General features: G+C 37.5%; 1 protein-coding gene and 1 pseudogene across 6 annotated transcripts in view; both read left to right on the top strand.

Annotated features, from left to right (window-relative positions):
* GALNT13 (polypeptide N-acetylgalactosaminyltransferase 13) overlaps positions 1–27,797 on the top strand; it is a 598,306-nt gene that overhangs the window by 398,989 nt on the left and 171,520 nt on the right. The gene's annotated exons all lie outside the window — the stretch shown is intronic.
* LOC105718966 (prohibitin 1-like) lies at positions 26,024–26,804 on the top strand (annotated as a pseudogene).

Here is a 27,797-nt window from a genome sequence, read left to right as displayed (position 1 = left end):
AAAATGATTCAAAATAGGGGAGGATCTAAGATGGCCAAATAGGAACAGCTCTGGAGTGCAGTTCCCAGCAAGAACAACACAGAGGGTGAGTGCCCACCACATTTCCAAACAAATTTTCACTGCCGACAGACCAGGAGATTCCCAAGCCGAAAAGTGCCATGAGTCTTCAGCACAGCAGTTTCGACCGGTATCAGATTGGCAAACAGAAACTCACACAAATCTGGGCAGCCATTTCAACTGGCGCCTGGAATGCCTGGAAGACAGAGCTGCCCATTCAACTGAAAGGGAGGGGCAGAGACAGTGAACTAGGTGATCTGGTTCGGGGGGTACCACCCCCACAAAACAAGCAATCTGAAATGCTCTGGATTGAGAGTTTTGCAGCAAGCGCAACTGGACCTAGGACAGTCCAGCTCAGTGGGAGAAAGGGCGAACACCACTACCAAGGCAGTCCGCCACTACCGAGGCAGTTCACACAGCAACTGGGCAGAGCCTGTGGCAGCTCAGCAACACCTCTGCTGGCATACTGTGACTAGACTACTCCATGTAGGGCAGGGCATCTATGAAAAAATGCAGCAGCACAACAGGAACTTGTACATAAAGCCTACCTTCCTAGAACAGAGCACCTGGGAAAAGAGGTGGTTATGAGTTCCACTACAGCATACTTAAAAGTACCTGCCCAGCATCTCTGCATGGAATAACAGAGCTCCCAGCACAGCACTTGAGCTCCTATAAGGGACAGACTATCTCCTCAAGCAGCTCTCCAACCCCTATATAACCAAAGAGACACCTCATCAAGGAGAGCTCAGGCAACATCTGGCAGGTACCCTTCTGGGAGGAAGATAACAGAAGAAACCAGCAGCAACCCTTACTATTCTGCAGTCCCCGCAGGTGATCCCTAGGCAAGCAGGGTCTGGAGTGGACCTCCAGCAGTCCTGCAGCAGAGGGGCCTGTTAGAAGGAAAACTAATAAACAGAAAGAAAGAACTTGATCATCAACAAAAAGGATATCCACTCAAGAGACCCCATCCAAAAGTCACCAACTGCAAAGACCACAGGTAGATAAAGCCACAAAGATGGGAAGAAACAAAACACCAAAAACCAGAACGCCTCTCCTCCTCCAAAGGATCACAACTCTTCACCAGCTAGGGATCAAAGATGAATGGAGAATGAATCTGATGAATTGACAGAAGCAGGCTTCAGAAGGTGAGTGATAACAAACTTCTCTGAGCTAAAAGAACATGTGCTAACCCAATGCAAAGAATCTAAGAACCTAGACAAAAGGTTAGATGAGATGCTAACTAGAATAAACAGCTTAGAGAAGAATATAAACGACTTGATGGAGCTGACAAACACAGCACGAGAACTTCACAAAGCATACACAAGTTTCAGTAGCTGAATCGACCAAGCAGAAGAAAGGATATCAGAGATTGAAGATCAACTCAATGAAATAAAATGAGAAGGCAAGAATAGAGAAAAAAGAGTGAAAAGAAATGAACAAAGCCTCCAAGAAATATGGGATTATGTGAAAATACCTAATCTACATTTGATAGGTGTACCTGAATGTGACAGAGAGAATGAATCCAAGCTGGAAAACACTCTTGAGGATATTATCCAGGAGAACCTCCCCAATCTAGCAAGCCAGGCCACCATTCAAGTCCAGGAAACACAGAGAACACCAAAGATATTCCTCAAGAAGAGCAACTCCAAGGCACATAATTGTCAGATTCACCCAGGTTGCAACGAAGGAAAAAATGCTAAGGGCAGCCAGAGAGCAAGGTCAGGTTGCCCACAAAGGGAAACCTATCAGACTCACAGCAGATCTCTTGGCAGAAACCCTACAAGCCAGAAGAGAGTGGGGGCCAATATTCAACACCCTTAAAAAGATCTTGCAACCTAGAATTTCATATCCAATCAAACTAAGCTTCATAAGCGAAGGAGAAATAAGATCCTTTACAAACAAGCAATTGCTGAGAGATTTCATCACCACCAGGCCTGCCTTACAAGAGCTCCCAAAAGAAGCACTAAACATATAAAAGAACAACCAGTATCAGCCACTCCAAAAACGTACCAAATGGTAAAGACCATTGACATAATGAAAAATATCTGTCAACTAACGGGCAAAACATCCAGCTAGCATGAAAATGGCAGCATCAAATTCACACATAACAGTATTAACCTTAAATGTAAATGGGCTAAATGCCCCAATCAAAAGACACAGACTGGCAAATTGGATAAAAAGTCAAGACCCGTCGGTGTGCTGTATTCAGGAAACCCATCTAACATGCAAGGACAGACATAGGCTCAAAATAAAGGGATGGAGGAAGATTTATCAAGCAAATAGAGAGCAAAGAAAAGCAGGAGTTACAATCCTAGTCTCTGATGAAATGGACTTTAAACCAACAAAGATCAAAAGAGACAGAGAAGGGCATTACATAATGGTAAAAGGATCAATGCAACAAGAAGAGCTAACGATCCTAAATATATATGCACCTAATACAGGAGCACCCAGGAACGTAAAGCAAGTTCTTAACGACCTACTAAGAGACTTAGACTTCCACACAGCAATAGTGGGAGACTTTAACATTCCACTATCTTTAGACAGATCAACAAGACAGAAAATTAACAAGGATATCCAGGACTTGAACTCAGATCTGGAACAAGTGGACCTAATAGACATCTACAGAAATCTCCACCCCAAATCTACAGAACATACATTCTTCTAAGCACTGCATTGCACCTACTCTAAAATTGACCACATAATTGGAAGTAAATCACTCCTCAGCAAATGCAAAAGAACAGAAACCATAACAAACAGTCTCTCAGACCACAGGGCAATCAAATTAGAACTCAGAATTAAGAAACTAACTCAGAACCACACAACTTCATGGAAACTGAACAACTGGCTCCTGAATGCTGACTGAATAAACAATGAAATAAAGGCAGAAAAAGAGATGTTCATTGAAACCGAGAATGAAGACACAATGTACCAGAATCTCTGGGACACATTTAAAGCAGCGTGTCTAGAGGGAAATTTAGAGAATAAATGCCCACATGAGAAGTGAGGAAAGATCTAAAATCGACACCCTATCATCAAAAGTGAAAGAGTTAGAGGAGCAAGATTAGAAAAACTCAAAAGCTAGCAGAAGACAAGAAGCAACTAAGAGCAGAACTGAAGGAAATAGAGACAAAAAACCATTGAAAAAAATCAATAAATCCAGGGGCGATTTTTTTGAAAAGATCAACAAAATAGACCACTAGCCAGATTAATACAAAAGAAAGGGGAGAAGAATCAAATAGATGCAATAAGAAACGATAAAGGGGATATCACCACTGATTCCACAGAAATACGAACTACAATCAGAGATTACTACAAACAACTCTATGCACATAATCCAGTAAACTTGGAAGAAATGGATAAATTCCTGGACACTTGCACCCTCCCAAGCCTAAACCAGGAAGAAACTGAAACCCTGAATAGACCAACAACAAGGGCTAAAGTTCAGGCAACAATTAATAGCCTACCAACCAAAAAAAGTCCAGGTCCAGATGGGTTCACAGCTGAATTCTATCAGATGTACAAAGAGGAGCTGGTACCATTCCTTCTGAAAATATTCGAAACAATCCAAAAAGAGAGAATCCTTCCCCAATCATTTTATGAGATCAACATCATTCTGATACCAAAACCTGGCAGAGACTCAACAAAAAAGAAAACTTCTGGCCAATATCCATGATGAACATAGATGCAAAAATCTTTAATAAAATACTGACAAACTGATTGCAACAGCACATCAAACAGCTTATCCATAACAATAAAGTAGGATTCATCCTGGGGATGCAAGACTGGTTCAACATATGCAAGTCTATAAATGTAACCACCACATAAACAAAACCAAAGACAAAAACCACATGATTATCTCAATAGATGCAGAGAAGCTCTTCGATAAAATTCAACAGTGCTTCATGCTAAAAACTCTCAATAAACTAGGTATTGACGGAACATATCATAAAATGATAAAAGCTGTATATGACAAACCTACAGCCAATATCATACTGAACGGGCAAAAACTGGAAGCATTCCCTTTGAAACCTGGCATTAGACAAGGATGCCTTCTCTCACCACTCCTATTCAGTATAGTATTGGAAGTTCTAGCCAGAGCAATTAGGCACGAAAAAAAAAAATAAATAAAGGGTATTCAATTAGGAAAAGAGGAATTCAAATTGTCTCTATTTGCAGAGGACATGATGTATATTTAGAAGACCGTATCATCTCAGCCCAAAATCTCCTGAAACTGCAGAAATGTCTCAGGACACAAAATCAATGCACAGAAATCACAAACATTTCTAGACATCATTAACAGACTAACAGAGAGCCAAATCATGAGCAAACTCCCATTCACAAATGCTACAAAAAGAATAAAATACCTAGGAATACAACTAACAAGGAACGTAAAGGACCTCTTCAAGGAGAACTACAAACCACTGGTCAAGGAAATAAGAGGACACAAACAGATGGAAAAACATTCCATGCTCATGGTTAGGAAGAATCAGTATTGTGAAAGTGGCCATACTGCACAAAGTAATTCATAGATTGAATGCAATCCCCATGAAGCTACCAATGACCTTCTTCACAGGACTGGAAAAAACCACCTTAAACTTCATATGGAACCAAAAGAGAGTCCACATAGCCAAGACAATCCAAAGCAAAAAACACAAAGCTGGAGGCATCACACTACCTGATTTCAAACTGTACTACAAGGACCATAATCAAAACAGCATGGTACTGGTACCAAAACAGAGGTATAGACCAATGGAACAAAACAAAGGCCCTGGAAGCAACACCACACATCTACAACCATCTGATCTTTGACAAACCTGACAAAAGCAATGGGCAAATGATTCCCTGTTTAATAAATGATGTTGGGAAAAGTGGCTAGCAGTGTGTAGAAAGCAGAAACTGGACCCCTTCCTGATACCTTACACTAAAATTAACTTCAGATGGATTAAAGACTTAAACGTAAGACCCAACACCATAAAAACCCTAGAAGAAAACGAGGCAAAACCTTTCAGGACATAGGCATAGGCAAGGACTTCATGACTAAACCACCAAAAGCACTGGCAACAAAAGCCAAAATAGACAAATGGGACCTAATTAAACTCCAGAGCTTCTGTACAGCAAAAGAAACAATCATTAGAGTGAACTGGCAACTAACAGAAAGGGAAAAAAATTTTGCAATCTTCCCATCTGACAAAGGGCTAATATCCAGAATCTACAAAGAACTAAAACAGATTTACAAGAATAAAAAACAAACATACGCATCTAAAAGTGGGGGAAGGATATGAACACTTTTCAAAAGAAGAAATATATGAGACCACCAAACATATGAAAAAATGCTCATCAAAACTGATTGTTAGAGAAATGCAAATTAAAACCACATTGAGATACCACCTCATGCCAGTTAGAATGGCGGTCATTACATAATCTGGAGATAACAGATGCTGTAGAGGATGTGAAGACATAGGAACACTTTTACACTGTTGGTGGGAGTGTAAACTGGTTCAACCATTGTGGAAGAGAGTGTGGCGCATCCTCAAAGACCTAGAAATAGAAATTCCATTTGACCCAGCAATCCCATTACTGGGTATATACCCAAAGGATTATAAATCATTCTATTATAAAGACACATGCATACATATGTTCATAGTGGCACTGTTTACAATAGTAAAAACCTGGAACCAAAATGCCCATTAATGATAGATGGGACAAGGAAAATGTGGCACATATACACCATGGAATACTATGCAGCCCAAAAAAAATCATGAGTTTGTGTCCTTTGTAGGGACATGGATGAATCTGGAATCCTGCATGATCTGCACATGTACACTAGAACCTAAAGTACAATAAAAAATAAAAATAAAAAAATAAGATGATTCAAAATAAACCAACTGAGAGTAAAGACGAAAATAAAGGGCAGGAGAAATGGAGTAATAGAAAAGTGAGATAAACTAGTCACTTTGAATAAGCAATAACTTTATTCAAATATTTGTGACAGCTAAAGTGAAAATAAATAAGTAAATAAAATTGCACTGAACATTTTTTTTCAGATGAAATGAACTAGATTCTAAAAGACATTGCCCAGTAGACACAAGCAGTTGACATATTAGACCATGTTTTAGCAAACATCCACTAATGCCTTTAAATTAATGGTGAGTTTTTTTAGTGCTTTAAGAGAAAATGATCTATTTTATTGCTTTCCGATGATTTAATCTCAAAGTAATAGATCTGGAAGACAGAGTATCATATAGGCTTTTTCTCTAAATAAAACTTACCTAAATTCAGTTGAGCTTAACTGTTGGTCAATTCACATTTGAATAATCTTAGTATTCTTTCCTCTTAATAAACATAGAAGTCACATATACAAGATGCAGGGATATAGATACTAACATTAGTGGCTGGTCATGAAAATTATGATACAAACTTTCTCCTACTCAGACCCATCACATTTCTTCACAGATTTGGTTCACATAGTCGCTTGTGAATAATGCTGTTAGAGAATGGATTTGCTTGGATACAACTTGGTAAAGAGATTAAAAAGTAATAAATATACAAATTATCTAGATATTTTTGGTTATGTTATTTGTTATCTGTACAACCCATAGAATAATTCCCAATTACTGGCTACAATGCAATGCCTATGCTAGCTTGTAACAGTTGTCTTGTAACTAAACAAACTAAAAATGTTGGAGGAGTTAAATATGAGCTTTGTTAGGTAACTTCATGAGGAAATAGAAGATGGTAAGATAAATCCTAATTAGAATTATGAGAAGAGATGAAAATTAGAATTATTGATAAGAGATGAAAAGTTTAACCTGAGTGTTAAAGAACTGATAGAAGTTAGCTATTTCAAGAATAATAAGAAAGGCATGTGAGGAACAGAATACCACATCTATGAGGAATTATAATATGGATCATAAACCTAGCCCTCTTGCATTAGAAACATTCACTTCTCATTCTTGAGCTCACAAAATCTTATGAGTGTTTCTCTGGAAAATTTTAAGCATATACTGTATTGGTAAATCAGCAAAAATACTCATCTACAATCTAACCAATTATGAATACTACCTATTTATTTTATCCATCTATTCATATCTATTTAATTATGTATATATGTGAGTCTATGTGAGTGTAAAAACTAAGTATTTATGAGGGCCCAAAATGTAAGTCCCCAGTGGTAGTTGCTGTGGAAGTTATAATGTAACAACGATAGATGGATAAAAATATTACAGCATTAGATGTCTCTATGCAAATAAATGCTGGATAGTATTCACAAGACATCCTGAAGAAGTTGGAACTAGGATAGTAAAGGGAATTATAAAATTATGGAACGCTGAAAGATGGACAGGAATTAAATGCATAAAAAGAGAAAGAAATGGAATGAAAATTATATAAAAATAATATGTGTAAAACACATTTTCATTTCCATTAATAAAGCAGAAGTAAATTATATTTTATAGGGCTTATTTGAAAACACATTGGATATAAGTTTTGTTGCAAAATCAATCTAATTGAGAAAGTTTTTTCTGTCATCTTGAATAATACCATTAGACGGAAATAAAAGCACACACAAGAAAAATAAGCAATTAACATCTGAATTATGATAAAAACGTTTGAAAATATTGTTCTTTAACAAATACAGGGATATTTTAAACATACTAAGCAGAATGTCCCTGTATATAGCAATAAGCAAGGTATACCTGGCTTTTTAGTGAGTTTCAGTACATTAAGAAACCAGCTCTCTTGTTAGAGACAAATGTCTAAAATGTCAACTTTGAGAAACATGCTTCATTGTTGTGGCTTTCTGACACTTCTCTGCTCATATGACCAGATATTTCATGTGCATGTTACCCTTAAAAGTCTTTATAATCCTTCTGATCCCAAACATAAAGATCTTAAATTCAGCTTTTTGAATTTATAGCAGTAAAAACAGCTATATGATGAATGTTAATATGCTCAGAATTATTGAACAGAATAGTTTGATATCCCCTTAAGGCCAGATTTTACTGGAGCCTCCCATTAAGTGTGCTTAATCAAACAAAATGGTACCAAAAATTAAGGCAATTATCCTGGTGATTTACATTTGAAATGTCCCTGAAATATTCTAATAAAGAAATGTTTAACTTTCTTTTAAATCTAAATATATGCTGCCATGAATTGACTTTTAGCTATTTATTTTACAAATCAGGGTTTCATTTTTTTTTTTACATGGAAGGGGAATGTTAAATAACTTGTAAAAAAAAATTAGCTTTAAAATTTTAAGAAGCTTTTAGACAGATCGGGTTTGATTAATGAGCTAAAACTGCCATTAAATTCAAATAAAATGTGCAAATAAGTTTAAGTCAGGAAATTTCTGATTAATTTTAAAATGTTTGCCAGTTGTTGGGCATACACAATCCCTGATCTCCTAGAACTCATCCTAGAGGGAGACCATGGACAATCAACAAGCAAGCAGAAATATTAGTCTGTTAATTTCAGATAAAGACAAGTGCCTAGAAGAAAATAAGATTAGGTAAAATGTCGTGAATGACAGAGGTGGAGGGTGAGGGGTAGAGAACTACATTACCTAGAGTGGTCAGAGAAATGCTCCCAGGGGACATTTGGGCTGATACCAAGGTGACAGGAAGCATCTATCTATGCAAGGATTTGCAGGGAGGAACATTCAGCATAGAACAAATGATAAATGCAAAAGGCCTTAAGCAGCTATGAACTGATCTCAATTCTCCTGTTCCAAGTCTATAGGATCACAAATATCCTAAAGAACTGGGAGGGTTAAGAGAGAATTCATCCTCTCAGAATAATGTTTTGGTTGGCTGATTTGTTCAGCATGCAGTTAATGTGCACCTATTTGCCACATACAATCACACACTACATAATGATGTTTTGGTTAACAGCCACATATATACAAATGTGGTCCTGTAGGATTATCCTACTGTATTTTTCTATATATAGATATTTTTAGATACACAAATACTTACCACTGTGTTACAGTTGCTCACAGCATTCATTACAGACACATGCTTTTCAGGTTTGTAGGCTGTACCATCTATATTGTATAAATACATTCTGTAATGTTCACATGACAATAAATCACCTACTGGTGAATTTCTTAAACTGTATCCCAGTCTTTCAGTATTGCAGGTACATCAAATACAGTTACAAAAGATGTACAAGAGATGTTTGGTAGGAGTTAATATTTTGATGAAGTGTTACATTTGATTAACACATAATAAATAATAAAATCACTTTACAAACATTGTTATAATGGATCTGGTATAGATTAAATATATGGTAAGTTTTTTCTCATTAATTTGTTTTTTATCTTGAATGCATTTTGTAACATTTGCACTATACTTCAGATCACCTCTAAGTATCAGCCAGGCACAAATCAACCCTCATTTTACCTATCAATCAATATAAATAGTTACATACCTAAACCTGCAAGAGACCCTGTGGATGGAATATACGCAAGGTGTGGTTCTTCATTTCACTCAGTGTGTGGGTATGTAAGATAGAAAACAGCACCTGATAATGTACGAAGTTCTAGGTATCATTTGAAGGTACAGATATATAGTGCATTAAGTTCAAAGGAGGAAGAGATTGCTGTGGTCTAAGGCATTCATGGAAGGATTTATAAATAAAAAGTGTGAAGAAGGATGTGTTTGTTTCCCCTTCCGACGTGATTGTACATTTCCTAAAGCCTTATCGGCCTTGCTGAACTGTGAGTCAGTTAAACCACTTTCCTTTATAAATTGCCCAGTCTTAGGTATGTCTTCATTAGCAGCATGGGAACAAACTAATACACTCCTACTTTGTGCTTTCAGCCATATCTAAGTTTAGAGCAGAACATATGATTTCCCACCTTTTGTTTTCCCTATGGAAGATTACATGAATGAAGTATTACTAAAGCATTACATGTGTGTCTTATAAAACTAAGATTTAAATGGCAGAATTGATAAAGTATCTATTAAGAACTCATTAAATTGAACCTATTTTTTTATATACCTATATTTGATCCCTTAAAGACATCTAGGATGAAATTACAAACCTGTTGTTTTTGTATATGTACATTCAGTTAGGAAACCTACTGCACCTTGCTAGTCAAAATTAATGCATTCAAATCAAATCTATGTATTTTTTATTAAAGAGCTAAATTTAAATCTCTATGGTAACTACTGTAATAAATGTGCAACATCTTAAGCTATGATTATAGTGTCACACTTAGTGATGTCTATCTTCAGTGCATGACTACCAATCGTTTCACTGTTGTCCTAGTCAACCAGAAATGTGGTTAAAAAAGGAAACCAATTATGAGATTTATTTAAATAAGGCTGAACAATTTCTGTAATAACAGATTCTAGATACTAGGACTGACTCTGAGTGTGTGAAATAATGTTGAGGGGAGAATTTGATCCAACTGTACAAAAATTGGCAAGTACCAATACTTAATCACTACTGAGTAATTAAGTATAACTGACAAGGTAGTTGTTGATTTTCAATAGATATTTTAAATTACCCTTAAAAATTATATTCAACCAGCTGGGCGCAGTGGCTCACACCTGTAATCCCAATACTTTAGAAGGCCAATGTGGCCAGATCATGAGGTCAGCAGATCAAGACCATTCTGGCCAATATGGTGAAATGCCACATGTAACAAAACTACAAATATTAGCTGGGCGTGATGGTGTGTGCCTGTAGTCCCAGCTACTCGGGAGGCTGAGGCAGGAAAACTGCTGGAACCCAGGGGGTGGAGGTTGCAGTGAGCCCAGATCGCGCCTCTGCCCTCCAGTCTGGCGACAGAGCAAGACTCCGTCTCAAAAATAAAATTATATTCAACCAAACAATTTTCACATCTGCAAAATTCCAAACTTGATGGATTATGAATTCTAAAAATGTTTTATAATTGTCAAGCCAACCACATGGTTACACTGCAAATACGCCCAAATTGAAATAAACATTTTTGGTGTGGAATTATTAGCACTTCTCTACTACCATGATGATATGCCTGCATGTGATAATATATTTATGCATGCCATACTCTATTATCAAAGTTTTGGCAACATTTTCACACTTATTTACTTACCTCATAGCCTAGTAATATTCGATCCCTGACCAAAATATTTTTTCTCTATTTTAGTTGGTCAACCAAATTCTGTTTACTTTTAAAAATTCTGTGTTTTGGTTGGTCAGCCAGCTTTATATTCCATATTTTTAATTGGCCAATAAAAGCTATTTGCATTGAGAAAAACATCATAACTTATGGAATTCCTAAATTAAGATAATAATCTATACAAAACTTTAAGAGTACAGTGTCCCACCTTAATCCTGTAATGGTCTATTTGGATGGTAATTAGACCTGATGAAATACTAGTGCTCCTCTATCATTTCTCTTACCCTACAAGAGAAGACATCAGAAACTGCAAGCTTTCTTTTCATATTTGGGGAACAAAATGGAAGCTCTTCATTCTGTATAGTTACGGAAAGTTAAAGATGCACTTGAAGCACTTGGAAATCTGTTGCCGAGTTGAGGCAAAGTATAAGGAGGGTGACAAATTTAAGAGTTAGCTTTATAGAATTTATAATTAAATGGGTGTATGAGGATTGGTTAATTTGCCAAGGGAAAAAAATAGGGAGAGCAAAAGAACAAGGCATGTCCTTAGGTAGCACCTACTTTAGGGGTGGGAAAAAGAAGAAAAAGTGACTGCTAAGTCAAAACTGTCAGTGAAGAACAAATAAAATGTCACAAAAACTTAGAAAGTTATGGTGATTGTCAACAGTGTCAAATGCTGCAAAGAAGTCAGGAAGCAAGAATAATATAAGCTCATAAAGTTTCATGAGCAGTTTCAGATGATGGATTCAAGATACTGGAATATAAGATGTTAAGATAATTGGATTATGAAGACATGTAGTGGGGAGAAAATCTTTTTTTTTTATTGCATTTCAGTTTTGGGGTACATTTGAAAAACATGCAAGATTGTTGCATAGGTGCATACGTGGCAGTGTGATTTGCTGCCTTCCTCCCCTTCACCTATATGTGGCATTTCTCCCCATGCTATCTCTCCCCAACTCCCCACCCCCCGCTGTCCCCCCACTCCCCCACAACAGACCCCAGTGTATAGTGCTCCCATCCCTGTGTTCATGTATCCATTGTTCAACATCCATCTATGAGTGAGAACATGCGGTGTTTGATTTTGTGTTCTTGTGTCAGTTTGCTGAGAATGATGGTTTCCAGGTTCATCCATGTCCCTACAAAGGACGCGAACTCATCGTTTTTGATGGCTGCATAATATTCCATGGTGTATATGTGCCACATTTTCCCAGTCCAGTCTATCATCGATGGGCATTTGGGTTGGTTCCAGGTCTTTGCTATTGTAAACTGTGCTGCAATGAACATTCGTGTGCATGTGTCCTTAGAGTAGAACGATTTATAATTTTTTGCATATATACCCAGTAATGGGATTGCTGGATCAAATGGAATTTCTATTTCTAGGTCCTTGAGGAATCGCCACACTGTCTTCCACAATGGTTGAACTAATGTACACTCCCACCAACAGTGTAAAAGTGTTCCTATTTCTCCACATCCTCTCCAGCTTCTGTTGTCTCCAGATTTTTTAATGATCGCCATTCTAACTGGCGTGAGATGGTATCTCAATGTAGTTTTGATTTGCATTTCTCTAATGACCAGTGATGATGAGCATTTTTTCATATGCTTTTTGGCCTCATGTATGTCTTCTTTTGTAACGTATCTGTTCATATCCCTTGCCCACTTTTGAATGGGCTTGTTTTTTCTTGTAAATCTGTTTTAGTTCGTTGTAAATTCTGGATATCAGCCCTTTGTCAGATGGATAGGCTGCAGAAATTTTTTCCCATTCTGTTGGTTGCCGATTCACTCTGATGACTGTTTCTTTTGCCGTGCAGAAGCTGTGGAGTTTGATTAGGTCCCATTTGTCTAATTTGACTTTTGTAGCCAATGCTTTTGGTGTTTTGGTCATGAAGTCCTTGCCTACTCCTATGCCCTGAATGGTTTTGCCTAGGTTTTCTTCTACAGTTTTTTTTGATGTTAGGTCTTATGTTTAAGTCTTTAATCCATCTGGAGTTAATTTTGGTGTAAGGTGTCAGGAAGGGAACCAGTTTCTGCTTTCTGCATATGGCTAGCCAGTTTTCCCAACACCACTTATTAAACAGGGAATCCTTTCCCCATTGCTTGTTTTTATCAGGTTTGCCAAAGATCGGATGGTTGTAGATATGTTGTGTTGCCTCCGACGCCTCTGTTCTGTTCCATTGGTCTATATCTCTGTTTTGGTACCAGTACCATGCTGTTTTGATTACTGTAGCCTTGTAGTATAGTTTGATGTCCGGTAGTGTGATGCCTCCCCCTTTGTTCTTTTTGCTTAGAATTGACTTGGCTATGTGGGCTCTCTTTTGCTTCCATATGAAGTTTAAGGTGGTTTTTTCCAGTTCTGTGAAGAAGGTCATTGGTAGCTTGATGGGGATAGCGTTGAATCTGTAAATTACTTTGGGCAGTATGGCCATTTTCATGATATTGATTCTTCCTAACCATGAACATGGAATGTTTCTCCATCTGTTTGTGTCCTCTCTCATTTCATTGAGCAGTGGTTTGTAGTTCTCCTTGAAGAGGTCCTTTACGTTCCTTGTTAGTTGTATTCCTAGATATTTTATTCTCTTTGTAGCAATTGTGAATGGGAGTTTGTTCTTGATTTGGCTCTCTTTAAGTCTGTTATTGGTGTATAGGAATGCTTGTGATTTTTGCACATTGATTTTGTATCCTGAGACTTTGCTGAAGTTGCTTATCAGTTTTAGGATATTTTGGGCTGAGATGATGGGATCTTCTAGATATACAATCATGTCATCTGCAAATAGAGACAATGTGAATTCCTCCTTTCCTAATTGAATACCCTTTATTTCTTTTTCTTGCCTGATTGCTCTGGCTAGAACTTCCAGTACTATATTGAATAGGAGTGGTGAGAAAGGGCATCCTTGTCTAGTGCCAGATTTCAAAGGGAATGCTTCCAGTTTTTGCCCATTCATTATGATATTGGCTGTTGGTTTGTCATAAATAGGTTTTATTATTTTGAGATACATTCCGTCGATACCTAGTTTATTGAGGGTTTTTAGCATAAAGCGCTGTTGAATTTTGTCGAAGGCCTTCTCTGCATCAATTGAGATAATCATGTGGGTTTTGTCTTTGGTTCTGTTTATGTGGTGAATTATATTTATAGACTTATGTATGTTGAACCAGCCTTGCATCCCCGGGATGAATCCTACTTGATCATGTTGGATAAGCTTTTTGATGTGCTGTTGCAATCGGCTTGCCAGTATTTTATTGAAGATTTTTGCATCTATGTTCATCATGGATATTGGCCTGTAGTTTTCTTTTCTTGTTGAGTCTCCGCCGGGTTTTGGTATCAGGATGATGTTGGTCTCATAAAATGATTTGGGAAGGATTCCATCTTTTTTGATTATTTGGAATAGTTTCAGAAGGAATGGTACCAGTTCCTCTTTCTATGTCTGGTAGAATTCGGTTGTGAACCCATCTGGACCCGGGCTTTGTTTGGATGGTAGGCTCTTAATTGCTGCCTCGACTTCAGACCTTGTTATTGGTCTATTCAGGGTTTCGACTTCTTCCTGGTTTAGGCTTGGGAGGAGGCAACTGTCCAGGAATTTATCCATTTCCTCCAGGTTTTCTAGTTTATGTGCATAGAGTTGTTTGTAATAATCTCTGATGATGGTTTGAATTTCTGTGGCATCTGTGGTGATATCCCTTCATCATTTTTTAATGCATCTATTTGGTTATTCTCTCTTTTCTTTTTTATTAATCTGGCTAGTGGTCTGTCTATTTTGTTGATCTTTTCAAAAAATGAGCTCCTGGATTTATTGATTTTTTAAAGGATTTTTCGTGTCTCTATCTCCTTCAATTCTGCTCTGATCTTAGTTATTTCTTGTCTTCTGCTAGGTTTTGAGTTTTTTTGATCTTGCTCCTCTAGCTCTTTCAATTTTGACGATAGAGTGTCAATTTTAGATCTCTCCTTGCTTCTCATGTGGGCACTTATTGCTGTATATTTTCCTCTAGAGACTGCTTTAAATGTGTCCCAGAGATTCTGGTATGTGGTGTCTTCATTCTCGTTGGTGTCAAAGAACATCTTTATTTCTGCCTTCATTTCATTGTTTATCCAGTCAACATTCAAGAGAAAGTTGTTCCGTTTCCATGAAGCTGTGCGGTTCTGGGTTGGTTTCTGAATTCTGAGTTCTAACTTGATTGCACTGTGGTCTAAGAGACTGTTTGTTATGGTTTCCGTTCTTTTGCATTTGTTGAGGAGTGATTTACTTCCAATTATGTGGTCAATTTTAGAGTAGGTGTGATGTGGTGCTGAGAAGAATGTATATTCTGTGGATTTGGGGTGGAGAGTTCTGTAAATGTCTATTAGGTTTGCTTGGTCCAGGTCTGAGTTCAAGTCCTGGATATCCTTGTTAATTTTCTGTCTCGTTGATCTGTCTAATATTGACAATGGTGTGTTGAAATCTCCCACTATTATTTTGTGGGAGTCTAAGTCTCTTTGTAAGTCATTAAGAACTTGCCTTATGTATCTGGGGTCTCCTGTATTAGGTGCATATATATTTAGGATCGTTAGCTCTTCTTGTTGCATTGATCCTTTTACCATTATGTAATGTCCTTCTTTGTCTCTTTTGATCTTTGTTGCTTTACAGTTTATTTCATCAGAGATGAGAATTGCAACTCCTGCCTTTTTTTGCTCTCCATTTGCTTGGTAAATCTTCCTCCATCCCTTTATTTTGAGCCTTTGTGTATCCTTGCATGTGAGGTGGGTTTCCTGGATACAGCACACTGATGGGTTTTGGCTTTTTATCCAAATTGCCAGTCTGTGTCTTTTGATTGGGGCATTTAGTCCATTTACGTTTAGGGTTAATATTGTTACGTGTGAATCTGATCCTGCCATTTTGATGCTAGCCGGCTGTTTTGCCTGTTGGTTGATGCAGATTCTTCATTCTGTTGATGCTTTTTACCATTTGGTATATTTTTGGAGTGGCTGGTTCTGGTTATTCTTTTCTATGTGTAGTGCCTCTTTCACCAGTAAAGCAGGTCTGGTGGTGATGAAATCTCTGAGTACTTGCTTGTTCACAAAGGATTTTATTTTTCCTTCACTTATGAAGCTTAGTTTGGCTGGATATGAAATTCTGGTTTGAAAGTTCTTTTCTTTAAGGATGTTGAATATCAGCCCCCACTCTCTTCTGGCTTGTAGGGGTTCTGCTGAGAGATCTGCTGTGAGTCTGATGGACTTCCCTTTGTGGGTAACCCGTCCTTTCTCTCTGACTACCCTTAGTATTTTCTCCTTCATTTCAACCCTGGTGAATCTGACGATTATGTGCCTTGGGGTTGCTCTTCTTGAGGAATATCTTTATGGTGTTCTCTGTATTTCCTGGACTTGAATATTGGCCTGCCTTGCTAGGTTGGGGAAGTTTTCCTGGATAATATCCTGAAGCATATTTTCCAGCTTGGATTCATTCTCTTCATCACATTCAGGTACAGCTATCAAACATAGATTAGGTCTTTTCACATAGTCCCATATTTCTTGTTGACTTTGTTCATTCCTTTTTACCCTGTTTTCTCTAATCTTGCTTTCTCGTTTTATTTCATTGAGTTGATCTTCGACCTCTGATGTCCTTTCTTCTGCTTGGTCAATTCGGCTATTGAAACTTGTGCATGCTTCATGAAGTTCTCGTGTTGTGTTTTACAGCTCCATCAATTCACTTATATTCCTCTCTAAGTTGTCCATTCTCATTAGCATTTCATCAAATCTTTTTTCAATGTTCTTAGTTTCTTTGCATTGGGTTAGAATATGTTCTTTTAGCTCACAGAAGTTTATTACCCACTTTCTGAAGGCTGATTCTGTCATTTCATCACACTCATTCTCCATCCAGTCTTGTTCCCTTGCTGGTAAGAAGTTGTGATCCCTTGTAGAAGGAGAGGTGTTCTGGTTTTGGTGCTCTGGTTTTGGGTGTTTTCATCCCTTTTGCACTGGTTTCTTCCCATCTTTGTGGATTTATCCACCTGTCGGCTTTGTAGTTGTTAACTTTCTGATTGGGTCTCTGAGTGGACGTCCTGTTGGTTGATAATGAAGTTATTTCTGTTTCTTAGTTTTCCCTTTAACTGTCTGGCCTCTCTGCTGCAGGACTGCTGAGGTCCACTCCAGGCCCTGCTTGCCTGGGGATCACTTGCAGCAGCTGCTGAACAGTAAAGGTTGCTACTAGTTTCTTCTTCTGCTTTGTCCCAGAAGGATACCTGCCAAATGTCAATCTGAGCTCTCCTTTATGAGGTGACTCTTTGGATATACAAGGGTCAGGGAGCTGCTTGAGGAAACAGTCTGTCCTTTATATTATATCAGGTGCTGAGCTGTGAGCCCCATTGTTCATTCAGAGCTGCTGGGCTGGTAAATTTAAGTCTGCAGCAGCAGGACTCATAAACCCACTTTTTTTTTCCCCAGGTGTTCTGTCCCAGGGAGTTAGGGCTTTATGAGTTTCTACTGTGCTGCTGCCTTTTTTTTTTTTCCGGGCTGCCCTGCCCACAAGGAGGCAGCCTAGTCACTCTCAGCCTGCAGAGGCTTCACTGAGCTGCTCTGTGCTCCACCCAGCTGCCGTGTGAACTTCCCTGCAGTCCTGTTTATATGGGTGTAGTTAGAACTGCCTCAGGAATGGTCGCCCGCCTCTGTAATGATGGACTCTCTCTGTAATGGCGGGTTGCCTCAGCAACTGCAGGCTGCCCCAGGAATGGCAGACTGTCTCTGTAGTGGTAAAGTGCCTCCGTAATGGCAGACGCCCCTCCCCCACAGAGCTGGACTTTCCCGGGTTCAGCTGTGCTTGCTGTGAAAGTCTCAACCCAGAGCATTTCCAATTGCTGTTTTTTTGTTTTTGTTGGGGTGGGACCAGCTGGGCCTGATCAGCTGGCTCCCTGCTTCAGAGCCTTTTGTTTTTCAGTTGAACGGTCGGCTCTCTACCAGGTGACCTGGTCGCCTGTTGTATAGGCACTGGGATCTGTGTGATTTCCCATGCGGCGACCCACTGCGCCGGCTGAAACCACGGCTCTGAGATTCGTGGTACTTTTTTGCCTGGGAATCTCCTGGCCTGGCTCCCTGTTTCAGCTCCCTTTGCTGGCTAAGAGGGGACACAGTCTCGTTTACTGTGCACTGGGAACCGCTGTGCCGGGGAGCAGGCAAAACAGCCACGCCAGCCAAAACAGCTGCCCTGGCAACCCGTGGGGCTCCTCCGCCTGGGAATCTCCTGGTCTGTGGGCAGTAAAAATCCGTCTTGAAATGCGGCATCCACTCACTCTCTGTGCTTTCACTCGGACCTGGAATCCTGAGCTCCTCCTAACCGGCCATCTTGGATCTCTCTCAGAAAAATCTTTTTAAGACGTTTGCCAGCAAATAAGAAAAAAGCATAGTAATTTTAAGGCTAAATATGAACAAATTCATTATTTTGTATTTTCTATCATTTCATTTTATCATAGAAGTTAAAATAAAATATCTGCTATATTTTAGATATCTAAAATATCTATAAACCAGTAAGTATTTTAAAATATGAGGTGATATCTGAAAAGGAAAAGGAAGGGATAATTGATGAGTTAAATACCTATAGGTATTGGACAAATGGTGTAGAAATAAAGAACATCTGTGTAACACTTAATTTACAGTGAAATTTCACACTTATTATTTTACTATGTCCTTACTAGAACACTGTGGATGAGTTCTTACCATCATCTATTCTATAGCTAAAGGTTCTGAGCCTCAGATAAATTTTCATGTGCCTAGAAATTGGCAGGGCTAAACACTGAACTTGCATTTCCTGACTCCAAGTCTAGTGCTCCTATAATAGGAGTTCAAGAGACCAAGTGCAAGAGTTAAGTTTAGAGAAGACGATTGACTTTCTTTCCTAAAACAGAAGGAAGAAACTAAGGATATTTGAGACACTTCAAGTAGAAATGAGTAGAAAATCAGGTCAGCTCTTCTTGATCTCAAGGAAAGTGGAGGCAAAAGATTATCTACAGAGAAGATGGAATTTATGTGAAGCTTGAGATGAAAAGTTTGTATTAATCACAGCTTCTTCAACAAGCATTTGAATGAGTATTGATGTTCTCTATGAAGCAACTTTTAAATATCACAAGAATAACATTTTGAAATACTAGAATACCAAGGAAATTATCTTGACTGGGCTTTAGGCATCATATCTGAAGAAATAAACTTTGCACTCCACTCTCCTTGTTTGTGACTGACAAGTGAGCAAAGTAATATGCCAAATGTTGCTATTTCATGGTAATTTTTTAGTCTTCTATAGTATAATGTAACCATCAATGACTATTACCAATTAATTTTTAAAATAAAAAACTGTTACAGTAGATTATTAATTTCCTTCATAGGTGGTTTTTGAGTTTCTTTAATAAGCACTTGAAGTGATATTAATATGAATATTTTTAGGTGTTTCACATTGGTTCTTGGCAAACACCACATAGCAAAAAAATAAATAAATAAAATAAAGTGCCTGTAAGATGAGTTTTGAGAGGTACTCATAGTGTTCCACTGACAGTATTAGAATTTTATGTATACCTCCTAGGGAAAGTACTTATTTGAAGCAAAACTTACAGCTTTAAAAAAAATCTTAGATTCTGGACAAGAAACAAAATGACTCTAGCTGATTAAAAGCCAGGAGAAAAGCATCCTGTCTATGACAGTGGTGGGGGTAAGAACCTTTCAAGTCCCCTTCTTGTAGGCAAGAAAGACTGTTTTTGTTTTTCACTGTCAAATGCAAACTGATGACTAGACTTTAATATGCCCAGTTTTGCCATTCACAACTAGACAGGCCTGTGAGTTACTAGAGAGCTATGTATTATTATTATTCTTTCTCTATGCCCCAGAGCCCAGAATTGTCCTTGACAAAGCACAAAGTCATTGGCTAATATATATTTGCTGAATAGATACCAGCCAGGTTCTTAAAGAAAATTCTTTCTTATTATTATGCTTCAAGTTCTGGGGTACATGTGCAGATCATGCAGGAGGAGACAGGTTGTCCCATATCCTCAAATTTATCACAATTCTTTACATTTGGGACACAGGTGACCACTTTACAAATTACAAACTTAATTGAAACTGAAACTTTATAATTCCAGTCAGGATAGGTGGACATTTACAGATGGAGGGACTGAATGAGAACTTTTTCTGAGCTATCAGATTTTCTTTTCCACTCAAGTTCTTTTTATGTATTGCTGGCATCTGTGAAAGAGCAGGAGACGCTATATATTGCAGCTGGGTACCCAGGTGGTCTACTGATATTCAAAGGGGACTGGTTTGGCATGAATTGTAGGGTAGCGTCACGCAGCTGTCATGAGCCACTCTGTGGCTAGAAGCAGCAGATGTTACTGTTATCGGAAAGGCAGGCATATCATCAGACATGGGAGAAGACCAGTGTAAAATGCAAAGTATCTGACCCAAATATCACTTAACAAATCACACACACTTTCCATCCAGTTTTCAAATTCACATCTACATACAATTTTTTTCACAGTTGAGAGTAATTGATAGACTTAATTATACAACAAGGAAAACAGAAATTCCAATAATTCTACTTTTGTCTTAATAATCACCTAACTGTACTGAAAATACTTTCAAAGCCTCCAGGATGTATTATACTTTAAAATTATTAATTATCAAAAGATTAAAAAGTGTTACTCTATACTTTCTTTTTAATGAGTTACTTTTTGAAACAATCTGTGTTCATAAAAAAGAAATACTTGTTTATAACATGAAAATCTAAACATTAATTTCTCAAGCAGAACCATCTTATATTATGTAGGATTTTTAATATCTGACACATGGTTTTAAATTCTTCATTTCTTCCCTGTTATATTCATACATTTTATTTACACAGAGAATGGAAGATTTGCCATAATACAATCAGAACCATGTGTTGTATTGTTGATCTAAAGGACAATTGGGATTTTCGGAAATATCAACAGCCCTAATAAGATGTGGAGTAATGACATGTAACAATTTTTCTGAACGCAGAAAATACAGAAGCTATAAAGTGTTATCAATCCTAAAGGTCAGAAAACTCCAAAGCAAAGAAAGTTGTTGAAAGGCAAAAAGTAATAGTAGATTGTTCTTCATAAAATTAGTATGTGTATTTTGGGGGTAGCTTCACTTTTTGAGCTGCTAGGAATTGGTGTCTGGTTTTGAGAGGAGAGGAGATTAAAGACTCCATCTGTGATCAATGCTACTTCACCGTAACTCTCATACACGCCAGTTCATGCACATTTTGTTCTTAAACACATCCTCTCCTTCAGCTCTGTGTTCAGTATATATACACCTTCGCATTCTTTCACTCTACTTTTTCCTCTCCCCTTCTGCTTCCCCCAGTCTTCACCCACCTGCTCTCCCAAAAGTCAGTTCCTAGGCCTTTAGCAAAGCAAAAGATGAACTATGGTTGAGAGACATCTTTTTAAAAAAACAAAACCTAGTTCATGGTCAATTTGCTAAATCCTTTAGAAAATGAGTAAGTATGAAAAGGACCATTTTGAATTTCGGGCTTTCAGGAAATTCATTACTAAATTAAGATAGAAAGTACTTGATAAAGGAAAATGCTTGATAATTGAACATTTTAGAAGCAACCTGACATTGGTGGGATAAATATGTGGGATGGATTCAACTCAGCATTGTCTATGTTTAATACCAACTTGAAAATCTCCAAATTACTCTAATATGGCTATGACTTTAAAAATTCTCTTAAAGGAGAACAAAAGTGCTCTCTTGCTTTTTCTTGTTTTTAAAACATTTGTGACCTTTCTAAACAGGAATTCCCATATATGATGGGGAAACACATATTTATGTCTCATAAGTTTTATAGTGTTTTTTCCTTTATGCTTTCTCTTGTTCAGAGAATCATTTTTATTATGTTCTTTTAATACAGCTATAATAAAATAAGCTTGCCTAAGTAGGAAGAGTTTTAAATTTCAGAGGGTTTTATCATTCCTATCTAAAAATATGATCTCTACAAGTGGTTTGTGTACCCCATATGAAAAGACTAAATCATAAATATATGGCAAAAAAATGCAAAACCATCGTCAACCTCATTCCCTCTTCTTCTGAGTGTGAGTTTTCTAAGGACACTCCAGATTAAATGACTTGTTCCAAATTCTACAATCAGTTTGTGTCTATTTCAAGAACAGAATCCAGCTTTCCAATTTTAAATGTGATACTTTCTTTTATTTTCTATGCAAAATAATTTGTTTAAAAAACATGGAATTATCAAGTATTGGACAGAATCCTCAGGTGTGTTGACTCTCCCTGTGGCTTCTGGCAGGTGACCACTTAACGACCACAACAACTTGATGTAGAAAAATCTTCATCTTGAGATTCCATCAGACTTCAACTCTAGCAACCACTCCAAAATAATATAAATCTAGGTTACACTGGGAAGTTAAAAGTAGGCTGAGAGTCAACCAAACAACTCCAGATGACATTCTCTCAATCAAAATGACAACGAAGAAAAAGCGGCAAGTTTTGTATCAAGAATGAAGAGAAAATACCTACTGTAACCTTTATGCCTGTCCCATTTGAATGACTTTCATGCCTTTGGTGTTTGTGTGTGCCAGTTTATCAAGGATCATAGTGTCTTCAGCATCAATGAAGGCCTTTTTAGACTTTGTTTCCATTCTAAGGATTAAGGGATTTGTCATCAGGTTACTTGAATATATAGAAAGTGGAGAGTTGATATACTGACTGGGATTTTTTTTTGTTTCTTTTTGAAGCAAACAAGAATATAGGACAAAATATTTTGAAAATTAAGTTACCAGTATCTTTAAGTATTCCCTTTGCCAAAATTGAGAAAATAATAGCTGTTTTTGGTAATTCCATTACATGGTAGATACATTTTGTGTGCACTTTGTAATTTTTCTGATTTTTCTTTATCAATATTACTTGATCAATAATCAATTTTTATTGAGCACTGATATGAGTTAAACTTTTTTTAGACTTTGCAAATACTGATAGAATATCTTTAATTTCTGATTTTTTACTATATATAAATTATACTTCAGTTTTATAATGTAGAAACATTATGCTTTTTCTTAAAGAGATAACATGAGTGGGGCTATAAAGCTAATATATGTAAAACACACACACACATACACACACCTTTATGTATGTGTATGTGTATATATACATATACACATCCTCACATTCACATACATATACATGAACGTTTATCTGGATGACAAGCTATAGAATTGAGAACTTAGTGGGGTGGTGTAGAGGTAGATAGTTCTATAAATCAGTGAAAACTTGAGATCAGTGAAAACTATCATAGTCAAAAACTGCTTATAGGAAGAAAACAAAAGTGGGCCATGAAGGGAGGACATCATAGGTAAGGGAAAGTACATATATTAATTCTTTTTTATATTTATTTGTAATTAACACATAACTGTGTATATTTGTAAGGTGCATTGTGTTGTTAGATCTACGTATACATTATGGAAAGAACCAATCATGTCAATTAACACATTCATCACCCCCCCAACTTATTTTTATATGTGTAGTGAGATGTTAAAATTATACTATTTAAGCAATTTTGAAATAAACAATACATCATCAACTCTGGTCACCTTGCAGTGTAACAGATGACTAAAACTTATTCTTCCAGTCTAACTGAAATTTTTTTATCCTTTGATCAACATCTTCTTTCCCCATCACTCCCTGATCCCCCAATATCTGGTAATCTACTTTCTCTTTTTATGAGATTGACTATTTTAGATTCCTCATATAAGTGAAATTATAAAGTATTGATCTTTCTGTTCCTGGCTTACTTCATTTAGCATAATGTCCTCCAGTTCCATTCATATTATCCCAAATAATTCCCTTCCTTTATCTGCATAGCATGCCACTGTACATATACATATCACACTTTTTAATCCATCCAGCCATTGATGGGTACTTTGGTTGCATCCATATCTTGGCTATTCTGAGTAATATTGAAATCCACATGAGAATGCAGATGTCTCCTTCATATACTAATTTCAATTCCTTCGAATATATACCCAGAAGTGAGATTGTTGGATCATATGGTAATTCCAGTTTTAGCTTATTGAGGAACCGTCAAACTATCTCCCAAAATAGCTCTACAAATTTACATTTCCATCGAAAGTGTACAAGGGTTCCCTTTTCTCCACATCCTCATGTGGAGAATGAGGATGTGGAGAATAACTGAAATATCACACTTATTATTAAATCTTTTTATAACAGCTATTCTCATAGATGTGAGGTCATATCTGTTTTAATTTCCATGTCCTTAATGATTAGTGATATTGCACATTTTTTCATATATGTTAGAGATTCCTATCTCTTTTTTGAGATTCATCTGTTCAGATCACTTGCCTATTTTTAAATTGGGTTTTTAGTATTTTTGCTATTAAGTTGTTTGAATTCCTTAAATATTTTTTATACTTGCTCTTTATCAGATATATGGTTTGCATATATTTTCTACCAATTCCTGAGTTGTCTCCTTACTCTGTTGTTTCCTTTGTTATGCAAGAGCTTTTTAGTTTGATGGAATTTAATTTGTCTCTTTTTGCTTTCGTTGCCTATACTTTTGGAGTCCTAGCCAAGATATCATTGCCCAGACTAATAGTTTTTCCCCATGTTTTCTTTGAGTAGCTTTACAGTTTCAAGTCTTATATTTAAGTCTGTATTTTATCCAGTTTGACTTGATGTTTGTATATGGTGTGAAATAGTCCAGTTTCATTCTTCTGCATGTGGATATTCAGTTTTCACAGTACCACGTATTAAAGACACTCTCTTTCCTTCATTAAGTGTCCTGCTGAAAATCAATTAATAAATACCTGGGTTTATTTTTGGGCTTTTGATTCTGTCCCACTGGTCTCTGTGTCTCTTTTTATGCCAGTTCCATGCTTTTTTGATTATAATAGCTTTATAGCATATTTTGAAATCAGGAAATGTGATGCTCCAGCTTTGCTCTTTTTGTTCAAAATTGCTTTGGATATTCAGAGTCTTTTCTGATTCCATATGAACTTAAGGATTTTTTTTATATTTCTGTGAAAATAACACTGGAATTTTGATACGTTTTGCATTGAATCTGTAGGTTACTTTAGGTAGTATGAACATTCTACCAATATTACTCGAACATGGGATATATTTTTATCTATGTCTTCAATTTTTTAATTCAATGTTTTATAATTTTCAAAAAACACATCTTTTACCTCTGTGGCTAAATGTACTCCTAAGTATTTTTTATGTTATTGTAAATAGGATTGTTATTTTTCATTTCTTTTTAAGATAGCTCATTATTAGTGTATAGAAATATTAGTGATTTTTGTATCTTAATTTTGTAACCTACAAATTTTTTTTTATCAGTTCCAACAGATTTTTTGGTATAGTTTTTAGGGTTTTCTACATATAAGATCTTGTCATCAGCAAACAGATCATTTTACTTCTTCCTTTCATATATGAATGCCTTTAGCTTATTCTTACCTAAATGCTCTGGCTAGGACTTCAAGTACTATGTTGAATAGAAGTGGCAAGATTGGGCCTTCTTGTTGTTGACCTTACAGTACAAGTTTTCAGCATTTCACTGTTGAATCTGATGTTAGCTGTGGCCTTATCATACATGGCTTTTATTGTGTTGAGGTACATGTACTCTATACCTAGTTTTTTGAGAGGTTTTAACATAAAGGGATATTGAATTTTGTCAGATTTTTTTTCTGCTTCTACTCACATGATCATGTGCTTTGGGCTCTTCATTTTGTTAGACATGCCTTACAAGAAATACTAAAAGGAGTTCTTCAACCTGAAGGAAAAGATACCACTAAGCAGAAACAAGAATGTATAAAAATATGGTCAGAGTGGAAGCAGGTATGAGAGGGTCCAGCAGAAGAAACATGGCTGCCAGTGTGTTTGAGTCCATTAGCACGTTTGGCCTGGCCTTAGCTATTGTAGGAGGCATGGTGAACTCTGCCTTATACAATGTGGATGTGGGGCACAGAGCTCCCATCTTTGACTGATTCTGTGGAGGTCAGGACATTCTGGTAGGGGAAGGGACTCAGTTTCTCATCCCATGGGTACAGAAACCAATTTTCTTTAACTGATGTTCTTCACCATGTAATGTGCCAGTCATCACGGTGACAAAGATTTGCAGAATGTCACTATCACACTTTGTACCCTCTTCTGGCCTGTTGCTAGTCAGTTCATTCACATCTTCACCAGCATTGGAGACAACTACGATGACTGTGTGCTGCCGTTCATAACTACCAAGACCCTCAAGTCAGTGGTGGCTCACTTTGATGCAGGAGAACTGATAACCCAAAGAGAGCTGGTCTCCAGGCAGGTGCGTGATGACCTTACAGAGTGAGCAGCCACCTTTGGGCTCATCCTGGACAACATGTCCTTGACACATCTGACCTTTGGGAAGGAGTTTGCAGAAGCCATGGAGGCCAAACGGGTAGCTCAGCAGGAAGCAGAGAGGGTCAGATTTATGGTGGAAAAGACAACATCAGAAAAAGGCAGCCATCATCTCTGCCAAAGGCAACTCCAAGGCAGCAGAGCTGATCACCAACTCACTGGCCACAGAGCGGGGACAGTCTGATTGAGCTGCATAAGCTGGAAGCTGTGAGACATTCCATACTGGCTCTCATACTCTCAGAACATCAGCTGCCCCAATGAGGGCCCACCCTGCCTTCACCTCTGACAGCCAGCTGGACCACAGCCCAGTGACTCTTAACACTGCCTTCCTTTTTCCCCCCATCCCAGATTGGATGATTTCCAATGACCTGTTTTCAAGTTTATCAATCCTTCTTCTGCTTGTTCTACCTGGCTACTGAACCCCTTTTTTGAATTGTTATTATGATATTCTTCAGCTCAGTGATTTCTGTTTGGTGCTAATATTTCCTGTCCCTGTTTTAAAGTTCAGTTTGTTCATGCATTGTGCTTCATACCTCAGTTAGCATCTTTATGACTGTTCCTTTGAACTGCTTATCAGGTAAATTATGTGTCTCCATTTCAATAGGGTTGGCTACTAGAGATTTATCTTTTATTTGAAGCATATTTTGCTATTTCTTCATTTTCCTTGACTCTCTATGTGGAATTCAGTACATTAAAGAACCACCTCTCCTAGTCTTGCTAGACTGGCCTTATGTTGGAGATATTCCTCCCTATCAGCATGGCTGGAGATTCTAGGTGCCTCAAAACACTGTTTGTACAATCTCCTTTGCTTGTATTGGTCCCTGTATTACTCTTTCCTCATGCTGATAGTAAAGACATACCCAAGACTGGGTAATTTATAAAGGAAAGAGATTTAATTGACTCTCAGTTCCACATGACTGGAGAGGCCTCACAATCATGGTGGAAGACAAAGGAGGAGGAAAGTGACATCTTACATGGAGGCAGGCAGGAGAGTTTGTGTAGGAGAACACTCCTTTATAAAACCATCAGATCTTATGAGACTTATTCACTATCACAAGAACAGCAGCATGGGGGTAACCACCTCCACAGTTCAAACACCTCCCACCAGGTCCTTCCCACAATATATGGGAATCATGGGAGCTACAATTCTAGATGAGATTTGGGTGAAGACAGAGCCAAACTATATTTTTCTACCCCTGGCCCCTCCCAAGTCTTATGTTCTCACATTTCAAAACTAATCATGCCTTCCAAACA

The sequence above is a fragment of the Aotus nancymaae genome, unplaced genomic scaffold (genome assembly GCF_030222135.1).
Source record: "Aotus nancymaae isolate 86718 unplaced genomic scaffold, 86718_ANA_hifiasm-v0.15.2.pri h1tg000029l, whole genome shotgun sequence".
Taxonomy (NCBI): Eukaryota; Metazoa; Chordata; class Mammalia; order Primates; family Aotidae; genus Aotus; species Aotus nancymaae.
Note: the sequence above shows the minus strand (reverse complement) of the source record. Positions and strands in the feature narration are given on the sequence as shown.